Below are 8,840 nucleotides of genomic sequence, written 5' to 3' on the forward strand. Positions count from 1 at the left end.
TGAATGATTGTATGAGAGAGAGAGCATGTGTGTGTGTGTGAGAGAGAGAGAAAGCATGTGAGAATGAGAACCTGACTGTATGTTTGAGGGAAGAAGATAGATGGAGAGAAAAGAAATAGAAAAAAAGACAATATGAAATGAATTGGCAAAAAAATAAGAAAGGGGAGATGGAACAAAAAAGCCTGGGACCAACCAATTAGAAAACTAAGATCAGACAGCAAAGGTAAAAAAAAAAAAAAGAAATAAATTACTTTTTACTGATTGGCACATGTAATCTTTGTTAATGTCAAGAGTAGCACTTTCTCTATGCGGATCTCACAATGTACGAGATCAACATGGAGGAACTGGAAACCCACAGGGCCTGCACAGAGGAGGCAGCAGAATGGGCTTCAGTGCCAATAGCAGCAATCAGCGCCTCCCCAATAGCCATGCGGCATCAGTGGCAGCAGAGGAATGAGAGAGGCTCCGAGGTTGCTGGCAAAAGAAAGAGAGGGGGTCTGCCTTTAGTAGGGATGTGAATCGTTTTTTGACGATTTAAAATATCGTCCGATATATTTTAAATCGTCAAAAAATCGTTAGGGCCACGATACAATACCAATTCCCCCGATTTATCGTTAAAAAATCGTAAATCAGGGGAAGGGGGAGGGCAGGAAAACCGGCACACTAAACCCCCCTAAAACCCACCCCCGACCCTTTAAATTAAATCCCCCACCCTCCCGAACCCCCCCCCCCCCAATGCTTTAAATTACCTGGGGATCCGGCAGGAGGTTGTTCAGCGGCGGAACCGCCACTGAACGACCTCCTGCAGTCGATCTCCTGCCGGCGCCATTTTCCGTACGAAAACGATTCGCGGCGAGAAATCGCTCCCGGAACCCCGCTGGACTCCCAGGAAACTTTTGGCCAGCTTGGGGGGGCCTCCTGACCCCCACAAGACTTGCCAAAAGTCCAGCGGGGGTCCGGAACGACCTCCTCTGTCGAATCGTTTTTGTCTATGGCCGCCGCCATTTTGCGGCGGCCATTTTGAAAAATGGCGCCGGCTGAAGATAACACGATTCTATTGAGGGGGCCGTTCCGGACCGCCGCCGTTCTGGACCACCGCCGGATCCCCAGGTAATTTAAAGCATTTGGGGGGGGTTCGGGAGGGTGGGGGATTTAATTTAAAGGGTCGGGGTGAGTTTTAGGGGGGTTTAGTGTGCCGGCTCACGATTTTAACGATTTTTCACGATAGTTTACACACCCAAACGGCAACAATACGATTCCCTCCCCCTCCCAGCCGAAATAGATCGTTAAGACGATAGAGGACACGATTCACATCTCTAGCCTTTAGTGTGTGCATGTGTATGAATGGGTGCCTGCCTGGGGGTGTATGTGTGTGAATGGATGGGTGCCTGCCTGGGGGATGGTGAGGGAGTGGTGTGAAAATGAATGGGAGCCTGCCTGGGGGTCAGTTTTAGTGTGTGAGAATGACTGGGAGCTTGCCTGGGTGTGTGTGTTTGTGTGTATGTGAGGGAGCAAGAGAGAGTGTGTATGAGAAAATCCAGGGGAGTAAGAGTTTGTGTGTGGGGTGTGTGTGGAGGGGGAGAGAGTGTCTTAGAGCCTGAGAGTGTGTCAGTGTCTGTGAGAGCGAGAGGTTATGGTGGGTATAAGAGCATGAATGTGACAGTGTATGTGTGAGAGAGAATGGACATGTGAGTCTGTGTGAGAGAGGATAACCTCTGGGAAATTGTAAAAAATGTATATGATTTTAATTAATAGAAATTCTATTTATCAGTAGTTTTAAAATATTCTTTTATTAGTATGGTTTTACTATTATAACTGATGCTTTATGTTTCTTGATTTTGTTTGTTTTATGAGAAATGGTGGTTCTGTTTTTCCATTGTTAATACACAGAGTCTGGCTTCTTGGAGTTTCCATTTCAGTTTTTGTCTAATTTGTGCTCCTTTATTTTGTATTCTGTATTTGGTGAGGGTCTGTCTCTGCTCTGTGTGTGTGTCCATGATGAGAGATTCTGCTAGCATAGGGATCTATAGCAATCGGGTTTGTTTTGTTTCCTCAATAGGTGGTGTATTGGTATTCTAGGACCCAGTGTAATATTTACCCATGCTTTTTCACAGGTAGGGTTATTGTTGTTTGAGTCCTTGGTGTTATTACTGTTATGTTACAATGGGATTGCAGTATAGATTTTGAGTGTCATTTTTGCGAGGTTTTATTTTAGTTCACAATGTGCCTGGCAGTGGAAGGTGTTTGTGCTGCTGTTACTGTGAGGTGACACCAGCATTTGAAAATATCTTTTAGTATGATGAGCTGTAAGGGAACCATCCAAGCTTCATTGTTTGGGGGAATTTCAGTGGATGCACAGAGTTACAGAACTGGAGGTGCAGGATTTATATTGACATTCTGTCCCTTCCTATATATTCCAGATTTCACTCTCATAGCCATATAGAATTAGTTGAATGAGGCTATCAAATAATTATATAGTGTGAAACTGGCCAGCTTTTTAAAATTATGCAGACGACCCTTTGGACTTTTTTATTAACACCAAATATTCAAAAGCTGTGTTCATCCCATCAAGCTCATATATCTCATTAAAGAGGTAAATTGAATAACACAATAACTTTGTTTTATTATTGTTACTCATAAATTATAACAATAACATTAATCTTTTTAATATAAAAAAAAGGTTTTCACAAGATATGTTGTGTTGTGAAACATTTTATTATGTATATATTTAAGGAAACATACATAAATTGTCGAAATACATTTCGTTCATTTAACCTTTAACCTCCGGTTTGCTTGTAGACTAATTAATGTGTCCCGAAATTATGTTTGTCTAAAAAGTGTGTCACCAACATGAAAAGTTTGGAAAGCTCTGCCCTAGAGGTTTTATGTATTTATTTTATTTTAAATGCTTTTATTCCGCAACCTCCAAGTGCGAGCCCCCAGGGAGCAGCAAGAGGCTATCTCCATTCTAGAAAACACAACTGTTCTCCCTCTTGCTGCTAGATCCAGGAGATACAACCCTAGCAAGGCTCACCCGCCTTTAAAATTAGCTTCCGGAACATCCTATCCAAGGTAATCAAGTGTTGAATAGCACCCATAATGGGGAAGTAATTTATTTGGTTCAGAAATGAAATCAACACCTGGCACTCCCAACATATTCTATGTCAGGGTGAGAAGAGCTGGCAACTTATTTCTATTACAAACACTCTGTAAGGATTGCTTTCATCATCCGTGCTAACTGGGTCCCCAGAGTGACCCGCAACAGCCAGAGGTGTACTCAAGATGCTCACCCACGGCACGAGACTTGCGGGATTCCACAGCCTGCAAGCCTAAAGTTTTTGTTTTCTTTATTTTGGCTGACTCTGTCAAACATACCTGTAGAAAAGACTGCCACCCGTGAAACAATTCCACCCAAGGAAGGGCAGAAGGATCCATAACAAAACCAGGGGGCATCAGACTGATGCCCAATAAGTTGCCCTCCCCTGCTGAAATCCAATTAGGGGGGCCTCACAACCAAGCGAAAATTCTGACAGATCCCCTTCCGGACCCATTCCCACATCTTGCTGGGAAGGGCTGGGCTCAGAAAAACAGTGGGAGACAACTCTCTCCGAGCCTCTGAACAGCGCTGACACGATTAGAGGGAACCCCAGGCAGAGTAAATCGCATATATGCCAGCAGTATTTGGCATAATCGCATATATGGCAGCATTGTAAATCGAAAGGCTCTTAGGCTTCTTAACTACTGGCGCCATGGTTAAAAATGTTTACTAGCAGCACACTTCCAACAAGCATAGAAACATAGAAGTGACGGCAGAAGAAGACCAACGGCCCATCCAGTCTGCCCAGCAAGCTACGCAGTTTATCCATTTTTTTTCCCCCTTTTTTCAAACTGTGCAGCTATACAAGACAAACCCATACAGTACGCCAAAATTTAGCATATCCACATTTTTTTTTAGGACATCCAAGCATAGAACATTCAAGTATGGGAAGTCCAAGTTCAGGACATTTACACGTATAAGCGCACAGTACAGACGCTCAACACTTGTACACCCAACCACGCGGCCTAGACAGATACCCAGCCTGGACGCAAAGGCACAAACTGGTCAGACACTTTCAAAGCAGACCTGCGCAGAAAAAAGCGCAAGAATGCCACCATGGCCCACCACACGGCAACTTAGCCTGAGAGCGGGACCTAGCACAAAATCCTGCTCAGCCTGCCAAAACTGCCACGACGCCCCATCCCCTCATGGAGGCAGAGGCAAACATCAGATCGGCCTGCCAGAATAGAAGAGAGGTTAAGAGGAATCCCTAACATTCTCTCTCTCTCATTTCTTTCTACTTTTTTTTTTTTTTTTTATATAAACTCTTTACCTGAACTCAGCTCATTCTGGCTGAGTACAGAGTCGCTCTCCAGCTGTGGGGTAAGAGCGCTAATGCTTTCACCGCCACACATCTGCTAGCCTTTCAGCTGTTCTCTCCTGGCAGCTAAGTCCATGCCAGAAAACCGGCTACTGGACTAAGGCACTCGACTGAGGGAGGGATCTTGAGATATCACCTCAGGAGAAGGGGTGCGTAATTCTCCTTTTTTTTTTTTTTTTTTTTAAACAAGCAATCCGCTGTAGGGAAATGCATGTCCACCCTCTGTTGGAGACAGAGAATGCTGGCGGGCTGATGTCAGTGCAGGGGTGCCTATACTGTGACATCAGCTTTGCACAGTCTCCATCTGTTGGTAGAGGTGCATAACCCACTGGTGTGGATTAACCTGTCTGAATGCTAGAAAACATGGAATAGCAGCACTAGGTAAAGAACCATACAGAATGAAATATTATAGCAGTGTTCCCCAACTCCCTCCTGGAGGCACACCTATCCAGTCAGGATTATCACAATGAATATGCATGAGATAGATTTGCACACATTGGAGACCCAGTGTATGGAAATCTCTCTCATGCATATTTATTATGGAGAAGGTTGGGAAACACTTATTATAGGGAAGGGCTAAGAACTTAATATAGTGTGTACAGATATATATATATGCTTACAAATTCTTCATTTTTTTTTTCACATACAGAAACATCAGGTGATGTTCAATGAAGTCAGCGCCTCTTACTAAAAAGGCTACAAATACATTTTTACTATTATAGTGTTCATGTAAATGTGTAAAATTACTTACGAAAAATGTTAAGTGCATTTTATTTGAGATTATACTGTAACAGAGAATGGAAAAATGTATAAAATTGTTACCATATTTTGGGCTATATAGAGCTTAAAACATAATAAAGTGCAAATTTTTACACAATAAACCACATTGTCATGGATGTGATTGAACTTTAAAAAGTCTTTTGTAAACTTAAAGAATAAAACAGTACAACATAAAATAATGAGTTCATTGTTAAATATTAATACAACTGAATAACGCAAATATACTGTGAATGCAACTACGTGTAAGATATGTACATAAAATTATACAAAGTTTTGGGTTTTTTTTTTTTATTAAATTAAACCTCAGAATTTTAAAATACTGTGCAATCATTTTCTCCACCCTTAAAGACGGTTTTACACCTACTAGAATTCTGTAAGTTTCTTGAAATGTTTGTGAATTTTGGATTGTGTATTAAGAGGTTTGATGGACCTTGTTACCATACACACACATATATACATACATACACACAATCCCACAATTTTGAAACAATTGTTGTGATCAATCAAAAGATGTCATGCTAGTTAATATTTTTCTTGGAACCCCATTCATCCCTTTCTCACTAATTTTCTACTATTTTTTTTTAAGTAAAACTAAATTTCATATGCATTCTCAAATTGATAAGAGCTGATTTTGATATTCATTATTCCAACAATATGCTGAATTGTAATATCTAGTAATACAGATCCAAGGCAAGCAATCAGTGAGCACTGCCATGTAGTATCTACCCAAAAACCTTTCTACATGAAAATGAAAACAAATGAGGTAAAAGAAAGAATATCAGGGTTAGTTTCATGTAATAAATCTTTTAAAGCATTACAGATTTACATTTAGATTTATCTTATGTACCTTTTAACCTTTCAGCTGACATTTTTTAAAACATTTTTAATGAAATGTAAGTTTTAGAGCTACAGTGTAACAGCTGAAACATTTCCATTTAATATCTAGTACATAAACATGATCAAATACGCCCAAAGTCAAATAAGAATGGCATCGTAAAAAGTGCTGCCAAATCAAAGAACTGAAAAACTTGCAAGGTGTCAAATACAAGTAACAGTTATGTCTTAATAGGCACTGGTTTAATCATATTCTAAGAAAATGCCATTTTTTGTTGGCATATGATTATAACCAGTGCCTATTAAGTCATGAAGGAAAACTGGTTCTTACCTGCTAATTTTCGTTCCTGGAATACCACACATCAGTCCAGACACATGGAGTTTGCCTCCCAAACAGCAGATGGAGACAGAGAAAAAAACCTTTAATGACACTGCTACTTAAGCTAGTGTGCCACCTGCAGACCTTCAGTATGAACTGTACCCAAGCCAAGATGAGATTAACTGTAAACACTAACTTCAACCCCTCTCTTAAAGTGAGCATGAGGAAGGCAGAGCCCTTTGAACTGGCACTCTTCCGATAAGTATGGGTATTAGAACTTTTCAACCAGCAACCAACTTTATACTGTTTACACACTGAAAACAAGAGTGGGCTTTCCAGAACAGGCAGGGCTCTGGACTGATCTGTAGTAGTCCAGGAATGAAAATTAGCAGTTAAGAACCACATTTTCCTTTCCTGTTCATACCTCAGATCAGTCTAGATGCATGGGATGTACCCAAGCTCCTCTAAACTGGGTGGAATCATGACAGACCCGCTCGCTGTACACACTCACCAAAACCAGCGGATTTCGATGCCCATACCTCCAGCCAGTAATGAAGTGTGTAGTGAAGCTCAAGTAGCTGCCCAACAGATCTGATAGAAAACTAGCTAACACTCGGCCTACGAGGTTCCCTAGTAACATGAGCCCGCAGTTCCTCAGAAACTGGTCAACCCCTGCAAATGCATGCCATCCAATTGCCTCCTTCAGCCACCATGCAATAGTAGCCTTGGAAGCCAAACTCCCTTTTTCTGTCTATACCAGGGGTCAGGAACCTTTTTGGCTGAGAGAGCCATAAACGCCACATATTTTAAAATGTAATTCCATGAGAGCCATACAATATGTTTAAAACTAAATACAAGTAAATGTGTGCATTTTATGTAAGATCACACTTTTAAAGTACAATAAGTCTCTGAAAATATTACACCAGGCCTTAAGACACCAATACATCTCCTATTAGGAAAACGGACCAAGTCAGGCTGCTATAGAGTCCTACACAGAAACTACACGCCAGCAGAAAACCTCACCTGAATCACGTGCTGTCCCTCACCTAACATAGAATAAAGAGACCAAAACGCATAACTAGAAGCATGCTGAAAAAACTGAATTGGAAACTGCAACAAGCCAGAGTCTCTGTATGCAGTGTAACAAAGGAAAAAAGAAACATCACCCATCCTTATAAAACAAATCAAGAAATATAAAATCATCAGCAGTAAAACTGTACTAACAAAAAGAACATATTTTGAAACAGCTGATGAGTGGAATATCCAATAATTAAAAACTCATATAAAACATTTCCAGATACCAACAAAATATTTCAAAATAGCAGACATAAAGACCCAGTAATGAAAAATAATAAGGATACAAAAATTTTTTTGCTCTGCATACCTGGGAACGTTTGATATCCAGGTGTCCTGAGATTGTTCTGAATTAGCAGGAGGCGGGGTGGTTTGCTTGGAACTTTCTCCTCTCTCAGTCACATACCAGCGCTCTCTCTCATACTGGCTCTCAATGACACACCTATACACACATGCTCTCAGTCACTCACATATACACATGCTTTTTCTCTCACTTATATAGGCTCTTAATTACACATTTACACACATGCTGTCTATCTTTTCACGCTTACACACACACACAGGCTTTCAATCACATAAATACATGCTGTCTTTTTCTCTAACACACAGACTCTCATTCACATGCTTACAAACATGTCCTCTCTTTCTCTCATTTACACACTCACATGCTCCCTCACCTAAATCAGCTCTCAATCACACAGACACACATGATCTCTCTCTTACTTATACACACAGGCTCTTAATCATACATACACATGATTTCTCTCACACACAAAGGATCTCAATCATACACACATACTCTTTCACACAAACAGGTTTTCAATCACAAACTTACACATACAGGTTCCCAATCGTAAACTTACATTCATGCTCTCTCTCTCACAGGCAGGCTCTCAATCACAGACATATTCTCTTTCACATGTACAGGCTCTCAATCATTCACATACATGCATCTCTCTCACACACACACACACACACAGGGCCCCCCCCCCCGCGGCCCGGAAGAGGAAGTGGAGAGCATTGGGTGCGTGTGCGGCAAGAAGAGGCCACGCTAGTGCGCTCGGCATCGGCCCGAAGAAAAGAAGACTGCAGTGAATGAGCTCATTCACTCTCTCTCTCCCCCACCCCAGGAACTCGCGGCAGCAGCAGCCTCCTCCCAACGCTAACCTCTTCATTTTCAGCCCTCACGGAGGCGGAGTCCCATCGGCCGCGGTTGAACCTCTTCATTTTCCTCCGAGCCGCGCTGCAGTCTTCTTTTCTTCGGGCCGATGCCGAGCGCACGCACCCGATGTTCACCACTTCCTCTTCCGGGCCGCGGGGGGGGGGGGGGGGGCGGGAAGAAGAGAGCACGCCGGTGCCGCTGACTCCAGCTGTCCTGCCGCGTTCCGCCCGGGCTGACAGCATTTTAAGCCCGG

The sequence above is a fragment of the Rhinatrema bivittatum genome, chromosome 4 (genome assembly GCF_901001135.1).
Source record: "Rhinatrema bivittatum chromosome 4, aRhiBiv1.1, whole genome shotgun sequence".
NCBI lineage: Eukaryota > Metazoa > Chordata > Amphibia > Gymnophiona > Rhinatrematidae > Rhinatrema > Rhinatrema bivittatum.